Below are 9,560 nucleotides of genomic sequence, written 5' to 3'. Positions count from 1 at the left end.
TCTGTAACCGGTTGTATATGGACCCAAATGCGCCACACAAGATTCCAGGGATGCTTGGCTTTTATTACGAACTTGCAGATATAGCAGGCAGAGTAAATCAGAGTCAGGAACAGAAGGCTGGTGGGTTTACCGAGAGTCAGGCGAGACAGGTAGAACAGGGGCAGGCAGGGCCGGTAACAGGAGATCAGTCCGTGAGAGAGTGCTGGAGAGTCTGGCATGGAAAAGCAAAGAACAATCTGGTAATGTGTGTCTGGGAGGCAGGAGTGTATATGGTGGTTTGATTAGTGATATGAGACCGGTGAGTGAACAGGTGAAGGGAGTTAGACTGATGAGGAGGGAGTGGCTGAGAAGTAGAGTGAGGAGGGTGTGGAGCTGAACTGTGACAGTTATCACTACAAAGCTTCAGACAGGGCAAACTGCACCTAGCACTGTGAAACAGTTGCAGTTTTAAACATGTTAAAAGTTGTAAACTAAAACAAAAGTACTTGGTTAAGTTTAGGAATAGATCGTGGTTTGTTACGTAGCTTAAGTTAAGTATATCACAGATCATAACATTTGATTTTCATACCCAATCTGTTAAGGCCATTTCACCAGCGATATGGAAATGCATGAAGGAACAGCTGAAAGAAGAAGAAATTAGGCGCTGCGACCTATAGAGGCCACTGCTTAACAATTTTGAACCTCCCTGTGGTGATCCAGCTTACCGATGATAACGGCCTCCTGAGCTAATTAAGAGGTAGATTAGCTCCACACCACCTAAAATCTATGCTCCCGATGACAACTGATAACGGCCATTTAATGGGCTGAGAACATGCAAAGCAGGTGACTCGTGATGAATGATGGACAAAACTAGAAAAAAAACACCCAAGTTGTACAAAAGCATAATCTGTACTTCAAAAGGCTCACCTGGTAGAGTGGGTGCCCACATACGAAGGCTGAGCTCCTCTAGCCGTGGCCCTTTGCTGTATGTCATCACCTCTCTTCTCCCTTTCCCCAACTTCAGCTGCACTATCAAATGAAGGCAAAACCTAATATGTGGAGAAAAAAAAAAACACAGCGCCTGAATGCATATGTTTTTCTCTCTCATTGAGAGAAACAAAAAGATTATAGCTGGATCCTTAATATTTTTAAGTAGCTTCTAAAAATATCAGCAAAAGACAAAACTCCCTGCTGTTCTGACTCAAACAATCCACAGTAAAATCAAGCTTCTTGTGCAATGAGCACATCCACTGATTCCACAGGCAGTCGGTAAAAAGGTCTGCGGTCATTAAGCAACCTGTTCTCTCTGCCACCTCGTCAAATACTGATGCTTGGATCCTTTAGCGTCTGTATGAGACACACCAGGTGTATCCACACTGGTCATAAAAGAGTCCACGCTTCTTACTGATGTTCACGTTTATTATTGTCCTCTCATGGAACACCGTGAAAACTAGAAGACACAAAATAGCTTCATGTACAAACAACAAAGAAACAAATACTCTGTCTCATCACCTACAACAAGTATAACAGTTCTTTAATCAGTTAACTTAATAAGCTTTACCGTGTTCGCCTGGTAGACCAGCAGGAGAATAACATGACGGGAAAGAAAAGGTTCGCTGGTTTCACCCGCCATTTGTCGTCTTTCTGAGCTCCGTTTAACTTCCGGGTTAATGGTCATGTTACAACAACAAAAGCTTGTCTATCATCATCAGTGAAACAAGGGCAAAACGACAATGAGTTTAAGACAAGGTACCCAAAATTACAGTAAACATAACATGTATTATAATTGCAGAAATAAACTAACAATAATACAAATCGCGGAAGTCAACTTCCGGTGTTGTCATGGCAACGTTTATACACCGATCAGCGTCAGCTACACTCCCACCAAATTACCTTTGATTAATTAACATCCAAATATATGACAGTAATGCTTAACACAGTGTACACTTTTTTTATCAAATAAATCAATGGTAATTTCCAAGCACTTTGTTAAGGTCACTCAAAGAACATCTGAAAATTTAGCAATGTAGTTGAATAACAATTTATTAACTCTATACCACAACACAGTAGAATGTTATTAATAAACAACACTGTTCTCCACAGCCATAGGGTAAATAGTAACTTACTTTACTAAGCTAGAGAGTAGATAACTGATCACTGACTGATTAAACCAGAAGCTCTGTAGTTCCGTTGTTTGTAACTACTTCCCTTTGCCATAGAAACTTTGGCCCTGTGAGCCAGTTTGAATTAATCAGCTCTGCTAGCTTGAGGCATGATCAGCAGGGTTCTCCCCTGTGTCGACGTAGTACCAATGTCCTGGGTTGGTGGTTTCCCGAATTCTCTGGACACGGTTTGCGACGAAGACATGGAACCTTTGAGCTTCGTTGTTGATATGCCCTAGGTCTACTTGTGAATCTGTCCAAAAGTACTCTCCATCAACGCCGAGCTCTAGCTCTTCCTTTAGCATATTGGTCAGAGCAGCAGAGATCACTGCTGCAGTTAGCTCTAGTCTTGGTATGGTGACTATTTTTGTGGGTGCAACACTTGCTTTGCCCATGATCAAGGTGCAGCGCACCTTATCTTCACTTACCAATCTTATATATGAACACTGACCATAGCCTTGACTGCTAGCATCTGAAAAGTGATGCAGTTCAACTTTCAGGACTTTTCCAAAGTTTTCAGGAGTAAAGCATCTTGGGATCTGAATATTTTCAAGGTTTCCTAAGTCCTTCACCCAACTCTCCCACCTTGGCTTCAATTCACTGGGCAGTGGTTCATCCCAACTGATACCCTTCTGACACATCTGTTGTAGTACCCTCTTTCCTTGAAGGATGAATGGAGGCAGAAATCCTTCTATGTCTTACCTTACTTCAAACACTCTTTGCACTGGAAGATCGTCGTAGTTGAGATCCACATTCTTCACTTCAACAGCACGCTCAGTGACACAGATGGACTCCATTACCTCTTGGCTGTTGGAAATGAATTTGTGAAGGTGTAACTTCCCTTTAGCACAGACCACTTGGGTTTCTTTCACCAGTTTGACTGCTATGTCAACGGATTCCAAGCTTATGAGGCCATCGTCTACATAGAAATGCTTTCTGATAAAGCTAGCTGCTGATGGAAACTCTTGCTCGTTTTGGCTGGCCAGATGCTTCATGCCATTATTGGCGCAGCTTTGAGATGATGATGCTCCGAAGAGGTGAACTTTCATACGATACTCTCTAGGTTCCGAGTTGGTATCTCCATTTTCCCACCACAGGAACCGCAGATAATCTCGGTCTTCCTTGCTAACGTGGAACCTGTGGAACATTTTTCCCACATCACACGTGACTGCAATGGGATGTTTACGGAACCGGCAGAGCACTCCAGTCATTCCATTTGTAAGATCCGGTCCTGTTAGCAGATGGTCATTCAAGGCAGTGCCTTCATACTTTGCAGAGCAGTCAAAAACTACCCTAATCTTCTCAGGTTTGTCTGCTCTCTCTGCATCACCATCCTTGAAGACACCTTCCATAAATCTCAAATCGTCATTCCTGAATTTAGGATCTCTGTCAAGTTTCCTTTTACGGTGCTTCAGCCGGACTAGGGCAAGCTTCTTGTTGTCAGGGAGGTGAGGACGTGCTCTGAAGGGAAGGGGCATCCCAAAGTGGCCGCACTCGTTCTGCTGGATTCTTCCCTTTAAAACTTGCAGAAACTGAATATCTTCTTGAGATATGCTTTTTTTCTCCTGCTCTGGTGTCCACAAAATCGGACTTGAGCACTCGAATAACAGCAGCTGGCGTCACAGGTGGAAGCTCCCGGACAGATATACGATGACACAGAGCAGTCACATCTATGGAGTTCGGGCGTTGTGGTGCGCTTCCTACGATGCTCCAACCTAGGTCAGTCTTAATGGCGTAAGGGTCATCGTCGCCTCCAGAGATAACCCTTCGTGGCGCCAGTGCTCTGGAGCAGTCATAACCAATCAAAAGTCCTACTCCACAATCCATTAGCGGGGGCATTTCTTGAGCTATGACTTCAAGGTGTTTCCACTTATTGGCGGTTTTGCAGGTCGGAATGTGCGTACATTCCAGCGGAATGAAATCCCTTGTATAGGCAGGCGGTAAATCAATCAAGCTATCTGAGGAAAACCCTCAGACTTTAAGTCCACTAACTCTCTGACTGTTCACAATTGAATCTTTTCCCATCATAGTGGAAAGCTTTAGTTTCACTGGTTCCATCACTGCCTGCAGTCTTTCACATACCTCCTGGTCAACAAATGTGTGAGTGCTCGGAGTGTCCAATAGGGCATACACCAGGGTTTCTGAATCGGGGGTGTTAGGTGCTGAGATCCATACTGGAACGATCATTGACGTGCTCCCACATCCACCTCCAGCCACGCAGCATGATAGTGAGGATGTATTTACTTTAGTTTGCAGGACACCTTGAGGAAAAGATTTGTTTGCTGCGGGATGATCTTCATGCAGTGGAGTAGGATGGTGCCTTTTGCATATTCCACAAATGGCTTTGTTCTTACAGTCTTTGGAGTAGTGTCCTTTCCTCAGGCATGCAAAACACAGCTTAGTATCGTGAATGAACCTTCTCTTTTCTTCCACAGACATTTCCATCAGCATTTGACATTTGTGTATGGAGTGATTTTCTCCACAACACATACACTTGCCTGGGTTTGAGTTGTCAGCCACTGAGTTCCATTTATTTGGCTTGAGCTCTTCTACATTATTGGATTCGATTATGATACTTGATGCATCCGAGTCCTTCACATTTGAGGCAAAGGCGTTTGCCTTTGAGCGGTTTGTTTCTCTAAATGGCTTTTCTTCAGAGGGCTTTAACGCATGCAGCGATGATACCGGATTGCACGCTATGCATGCTTCCCTTGAGATGAACAAAGCAAACTCTCTAAAGTTTGGATAGTCCTTGGATTGATCCAGCCGTTCCGTGACATAACGATTCCACCTGGACGTTACCAAATCAGGGAGTTTGAGCAACATCTTCTGATTCTCTTTACAGACGTTCAGTACCTGGAGACCCTTGTCATGGGGCATAGCGTTGCTACATGTTTGCAGGAAATCGCTGAATTCTCTTAGCTTAACATACTCTTTCCCACTTATCTTTGGCCACTTGTTAAGTTTATCTCTGAAGGCCCGTTGCACTACAAAGGAATGACCGTATCTGGCATTCAGCCTATCCCATGCTTGTTGATAGGCCTCATCGTCCTTTCTGTAGAAGCTGCCTTCAAGAGCTGACCTTGCCTCCCCACCGATGTACTTTTGTAAGTAGAACAACCTATCGGCAGGATTTGAGCATCGTCTCGCTATAAGAGCCTTGAAGCTTGTGCTCCATTCTGTGAAGTTCAGTGGATCTCCAGAGAATACAGAAGGTTCTGGAACTGGAAGTCGAGAGAGAGCCATTGACTCCTGTAGTGTCTGCACTAAGGATGCTTCATTTTTTGTAAGTTGCCCTCCCTGACATCCTGCATAGGGAGCATGTGGAGTTGTATCGTTCACTTGACTGTACACAGGGCTTCCTACAGGACTGTATTTCTCACTTTTTTCCTTTGACTCCTCCTCAGTATACACTCTAAGCTTCGCTTCAATGACCTCAATGTCTCTTTGATTTTCAAGCCTTTTCAGTTGCTGACGTTGTGCTTCAATGACAGCTTCCATTTCAATTTCAGCTCTTTTTGCAGCCAACTGTGCAGCTGTATCTGTTCTCTTAGCCGAAATACTTGGTGACTCTGAGAGATGATTGGAACGGTGGCTGAGTACAGTAACTCTGGAAGCTGTGGACCCATATATGGACCTAGCGTGTTTACTGTCGAGCAGCATCCGTAACCTTGATTTTTCCACCTCAGGATCAAATTCTTCTCCTTCTTCAATCATGCGTACTTTCATTAGTCTCAATAAATCTGCTGATACAGCTGAGCATGCATCAATTTTTCTCCGAATTTCTTGGCTTGGTACTGTTTGGAGTCGTGTGTTGTCGTATAACTGCTTCAACTCAGACTCAAGCTTCTCAACCACATCCATCATGCCATACAAGACACTCTCAGGGCACTTGTGTTTTAATTTATTACGGACGTCCCTAACATGGATTTTCCATTTCTCATATGCTGACTTGAACTTCTTATCTCTTTGAGCTGATTCTTGCTCTTCTGACAGGAAATCAACCTGCTCGGCTAACAAATCACTATTAACTGACATTTTGTAACTTTACAGGAGCAACAATTATCAATTTAACAGCATTGCCTGAGTAAGAATGACAGTTAATATAAGGACAGTTATGTTTTGTATCACTCTTTTCTCTACAGTCCTGAGCACCTGTACATTCTTATTACAATGATCAATCTCTTAATAACTTTGTAGTGGAACTGTCCATCAATTACCAGAGGTGGAATTTATGTATTGCACAGTCTGACCTGAAGATGCACTCTGAAACCTGTAGTCCGCTACAGGAGATGCAGAACTGCACACTGAGACCTGTAGTCCGCTGTAGTCCGCTGTAGTAGATGAAGCAGAACTGCACACTGAGACCTGTAGTCCGCTGTAGTCCTCTGTAGTAGATGAAGCCGAACTGCACGCTGGTTCACTGCAGGGAATGGAGCACCTCGGTAGGATGAAATTAGGCTACGTTTTCACTGTATCCACACTGGTCATAAAAGAGTCCATGCTTCTTACTGATGTTCACGTTTATTATTGTCCTCTCATGGAACACCGTGAAAACTAGAAGACACAAAATAGCTTCATGTACAAACAACAAAGAAACAAATACTCTGTCTCATCACCTACAACAAGTATAACAGTACTTTAATCAGTTAACTTAATAAGCTTTACCGTGTTCGCCTGGTAGACCAGCAGGAGAATAACATGACGGGAAAGAAAAGGTTCGCTGGTTTCACCCGCCATTTGTCGTCTTTCTGAGTTCCGCTTAACTTCCGGGTTAATGGTCATGTTACAACAACAAAAGCTTGTCTATCATCATCAGTGAAACAAGGGCAAAACGATAATGAGTTTAACACAAGGTACCCAAAATTACAGTAAACATCACATGTATTATAATTGCAGAAATAAACTAATAATAATACAAATCGTGGAAGTCAACTTCCGGTGTTGTCATGGCAACGTTTATACACCGATCAGCGTCAGCTACACCAGGCTTTATAACTCTAATGTAAACCCATTACATCGGTCAGAGGAAGTGACATAGGATAAAGAGTGAGGGCTGTTGAGAGGGGAGCATGGACGGGTCAGACTAACACAGGACTTTCAGCTGGGAGACCAATGTTTGTGTCCTGTGTGAAACCAGGTCAAAATTATTTAATATATCTATATTATGAATATATATCATTTATTTTACTTTCGTTTTGTTATATATCTGACAAACCCAAGTGACTTCAGTTACGTATTTTACCTAACAAACTTACCTAACTTATTTTGATGCCAATCATGATCTTTTCCTAAACCTAAGTAGTTCTGTTGCGTAAGTAAACCTAAAAGCTAAGTAAACCTATGATGGAGGTTTACTTTGAAAAGACTCCAGGCATGTAACACGCTTTAACTGGCACTGACACCTAGAGGGGTATGTAGAGCATCCTAGTTTGAAGCGCAGAGCCACTGACCAAGCTGCCATATTGGAGGAGTTGGGAGTGACACTGTGTTGCATTTAGAAGCCTGCTGAAGCAACCTGCCACCACATGTCAATGTGTGCTCACTTTTCTCAGCATCTGTTTTACTTTTAGAATCAACTTTTCCCACTGTAACAAAAATCATTTTCATTTATTTTGGTTTGCCTTCTTTTTTTATTTGTCCCCTGCTCAATGTTCAGCATCGCCCATCTTCTCTTCTCGTTTCCTTTTCTCTTTCCTCATTTCAGCTCATCCTTTTTTTACTCCAACCCATCTCTCCTCATTTTTCTCTTGCTCTCTCTTGGACTTTGCTTCCTGCTCTTTCCCCTCTCCTCCTTCCACCTCTGCCTCATCCCCTCCTCTTCCTCCATTTCATTATTTTCTTCCCTCTCCCTGCCCATATGTCTCATCATCTCTGTCATTGTACTCTTCCTTATTTTCCTCCTCATCCTTCTCCTCCTAACATTTCCTTGTCCCTCTCTTGTATCCACTATCATCTCCTCCCTCCTTTCCCTTCCTCCTCCCTCTCTCTCTCCTCTTCCCTCTCCTCGTTGAGTATTCTGGAGTAGAGATGATCTGGCGCTCCGCTGGAATAAGAATTCCTGCATTATTTCATCATCAGAGTTTATTGTAATCCTTGACCCTGGCCCTGCATTTCAAACACAGATTGTGGATTAGGGAGCTGGGGTGTGTGTGTGTGTGAGTGTCACATGTTCAACAATAGAGCTAACAATGGCATGGGCACCACTGTCCTGCAGTGTGTGTGTTTTGGAGTGTTTATGTGATTGGATGGTGAACACAACTTGTCCATTATGGTACATTAATGAAAGGGTAGATTAATGTTAAATCTTGTTCATTTAAATGTCCCTGTACACACACACACACACACATCGACAAAATTTACAATGCTGGAAAAGTGTGAGTGGAGCTGTGTGTGTAGTGTGGTTGTGTGTGCGTAAATAAGGGATGGCCGTCCTCTGGTTGACCCTCGTGTTGATGATGGTGATGGACGCTACTAGTAATGGCAGGAGAGAATACGTACATACACACACACACACACACACACACACACACACTGGCTTCAGTCTTTGGTCTTACCACTACCTAATGTATTCTCAGACGTAATGTTGTTTGTTATGTCATAATCTATATTCTGTGTTCAGAGTATGAACCAGTTTAGCCAGTAAACCTGAACATTTGGTAAAATGATGAAGCCATACTTGTCATAAAGAGTCATGTCAATGAAGTAACAGAATGAAGTATCCAAGCCTTATATATCTTTGTCTTCTGTGCCATAGAGCTCCATTATTCTCCAGAAACTATTAAAAACACATGGATGAGGCATACTGTTGCACTGGATGACATCCTCCTATATTTCTGTATTGACTGTGTGTGTGTGTTCAAACTGTTCGAATGTGGGGAAATAAATATTTGATCTTTAAGGATCACTTGAAATTCTCAGTGTATAACAGAGGCGGCTTCCCGAAAAGTCACTGACGTCAGATCTTTGCATGTTACTTCGCCAAAGTAAGACGCGAGCGAGCCAGGTAAGGCTTACAATACAACTGTACAAGTAATATGTTCTCAGACAAGTGAGGCGTTAGATACACAGCGAATGAACCAAATGTAAATTCTACTACGTAGTTTAGGATTAGGTCATATGGGCTGTGAATTATGAGTTAGTTTTGAAGTCATTCATGATTTTTTAGAATAAGTGAAAGTGAATCACGCTGTGAATAATCACCAGTGCACTGCATGTGTATGAATCCATGACAAACTCCTGTAAACTATTCCCTACTGTTTGAGTAATGTTAAAAACTACATTGACCTTTTTAAATGAAACTACTTTTATGAGCGGTTTTTAAAAATGTATGTATTCATCAAAAATGGATAAAGCTGAGTGCTACGCTGGCCTTCAGGGTAGATAAATTGGAAATTAAGGAGAGACAGACTAAGGGTA

General features: G+C 42.7%; 1 long non-coding RNA gene across 1 annotated transcript; it reads right to left on the bottom strand.

Moving 5' to 3' along the window:
- Positions 1-270: 270 nt before the first annotated feature.
- LOC116397248 (uncharacterized) lies at positions 271-1,618 on the bottom strand. The gene is made up of 3 exons (XR_004213667.1): positions 1,541-1,618; positions 907-1,028; positions 271-620 (listed from the first exon to the last, which is right to left on the bottom strand). It is a non-coding gene; the product is annotated as an uncharacterized LOC116397248 (long non-coding RNA).
- Positions 1,619-9,560: the final 7,942 nt, after the last annotated feature.

The sequence above is a fragment of the Anarrhichthys ocellatus genome, unplaced genomic scaffold (genome assembly GCF_004355925.1).
Source record: "Anarrhichthys ocellatus isolate YVR2014 unplaced genomic scaffold, GSC_Weel_1.0 scaffold64, whole genome shotgun sequence".
NCBI classification, from domain to species: domain Eukaryota; kingdom Metazoa; phylum Chordata; class Actinopteri; order Perciformes; family Anarhichadidae; genus Anarrhichthys; species Anarrhichthys ocellatus.
This window is presented reverse-complemented; position numbering and strand designations above follow the sequence as displayed.